At 37.0% G+C, this 2,572-nt stretch overlaps 1 pseudogene; it reads right to left on the reverse strand.

Moving 5' to 3' along the window:
- Nucleotides 1-873: 873 nt before the first annotated feature.
- Nucleotides 874-1,777, reverse strand: LOC119540754 (annotated as a pseudogene).
- Nucleotides 1,778-2,572: the final 795 nt, after the last annotated feature.

The following is a 2,572-nucleotide window of genomic DNA, read 5'->3' on the forward strand; positions in this document are numbered from 1 at the left end:
TGGAAAGAAAATTATTAATTATTAAGTTTTATTTGGCATTTACCAGTGCCAGACATTGTTTTTTAACCACTATGCATGAATTAACTTATTTAATCCTCACTGCAAACTATGAAGTTCTTGAACATACAGGTTAGGTAAAAACCAGAGAGTTAAACACAAATAGAGAGTAGAAGAGGAAAATTTTGAACCCAGGCTGTCTGGCCCCAGAACCCATGTGTTATCTATCACAAAAGGCCTAAGGAAAGAAAATCGAATGCAAATATAATTAAATAAAAGTTTTTTCCAAGCAGGTCCTGGAGCCATCTGAAGCTAGATAAGCTGAATGTTTAATGATATAAATATTTTTCTTAAATATATATATGGATATAATTTTTCCTTCATAGCATTTCCAGTAGATTCATATCTCTGATTATTTATTGTAAGACCCCTTACACAGTTTCAAATTTTGACTTGCTGTGTATTTTTTTCAAACAACTGGGATAATGTGTACAAAATATTTCAAGTAATATTACATCAGGAATTTCTTAAAAGGAAATGCTATAGTAATTTCCTCACCCTAATGAATAAAACTAGTATATTAAAACATTGTTTTAATTCTGTAACCATATATGAAGGCATAAGAGAGTGTGTGAAAAGATTTGTTCACCCAAACACAGACACTCACAGTGGAATTTTATGAGCTAAGCTGAATCTGAATGTGTTTCTTCTCAGATTGTTTTCACCTTATGGTATATACATACAGAGAGGTAAATGACATGCATGGGATATACTGGGGAGTAGTTATTATCATTAATCTCTTAAATAAATTTCCAGAACTGAAAGTCACTGGTTCATGATTTTTCCTTAGGAATTTGGCTCTCTGCTTAGCCATCTCTACAGGTCTCCTTTCACATCCTTGTTCCTCAGGGTGTATATGAGGGGACTGACTGTGGGAGTCACAACTGTGTAAAAGAGTGTGAGGAACTTGCCCTGGCTATGGCCATAGGATGCTTTGGCTGGATGTAGATGGCCAAGCTGGACCCAAAGAAGAGGGACACCACTAAGAGATGGGAGCCACAGGTCCCCAAGGCCTTGCACCAAGCTTAGACTGACTTGATTTTTCTCACTGCTTGAACAATGAGTCTGTAGGAGACCAGTATCAAGGTCATAGGAAGAAGGATCAGCACTAATGTGGCCATAAAGAGCTGGACTTCATTTGCATGGAGGTTGACACATGTCAGCTTTATCATGGCAGGCACCTCACACAGAAGTGGTGGAGATGGCGACGCCCACATCAGGGAAGCCAAAGGGTAATCGTGCTCTGGATGAGAGTGTTTCTTACCCCACAGAGCCACCCTCCTCCTGCTAAGGCCCTGCAGAATGATGGGTGCATGATAGAAGTGAAGCTGAGAGGTTTGCACACAGCCACATAGCAGTCAAATGCCATGATAGTAAGGAGCACACATTCAGTGGAACCCAATGAGAGTGACAGGTAGAGTTGTAGGGCACAGCCAGTGGATGAAATGGTCTTGGCTGGTCCCTTCAGGTTCCACAATAGCTAAGGGATAATGCTGGTAGTGACACAAAGATCAAGAAAGGAGAGATGAGTGAGGAAGAAATACATAGGCGTGTGTAGTTTAGAGTCCAGTTGGGAGACCAGGATGATGGCTGTGTTGCCAATGAGGGTTAGAATATAGGATATCAAAACTACTACAAAAAGGACCACCTCCAATTGTGGCTGATCACTGAATCCAAGCAAAACAAAATCTTCCCCAGAAGTTAAATTGATTTTCGCCATTGGCCTATTACAGCAAAACAGAAAAATGGGCATTGGAAACTCAACTGAGGAAAATACTTTGATTTACTTATTTGAAGTATAATTGAAGTAATAGTTGATGTAAACTTCTAGATGAGGTTTTTTGTGGGTCTTTTCAGAGAAGGAAAAATAAGTAATTACTTTTTTAAAAGTGTCCTTAAACAAACACATTCTTTTGAATCAATATTTTTGTCTCAATAAACAATTAACCAATCATCTTTTCTTCATGCGACCATTATGTATTTCCCATTTCCTGAAAAATATTATTGAAAATTATCTTCTTAAAGTACAAGAGAAAACATCCCAGCGTGAGCATCTGTAAAATACTCTTAATGAGGGGGCATGAACACTGAGACTATGAAATACTAAATAGATCATGAGTGGTCATTGTACTTTATTACAAAAACTAGAATATAGAAATATAGAGAGAAATGAGTAGTGTGTCAGGAAATCAATTGGAATATATTTTGCATCTTCCCAGTCTCATAGACAGGTAGGTTGTTTTCCTTATAATTAATTATCTGATCAGGGATTAATCATGGTAAAACATAGGCCAGTTTTTGTATAGAGGGAAGCTAAGTAGAGTTATAATACTCTTTAACAACTGGTTTATGATTATTCACATGCTAATTTTATATCTCTTAAAGTCTGTGGAAAGAAATCTCTGGTACATCGACATAAGAATATGAAAACTAAGTCAGACATGCACACATTTCCAAGATAGATAACAATAAAATGTGTATGATAAAATTATGGTAAAACTCACCTGCAAATACT

Source organism: Choloepus didactylus, chromosome 7 (genome assembly GCF_015220235.1).
Source record: "Choloepus didactylus isolate mChoDid1 chromosome 7, mChoDid1.pri, whole genome shotgun sequence".
Classification (NCBI taxonomy): Eukaryota; Metazoa; Chordata; class Mammalia; order Pilosa; family Megalonychidae; genus Choloepus; species Choloepus didactylus.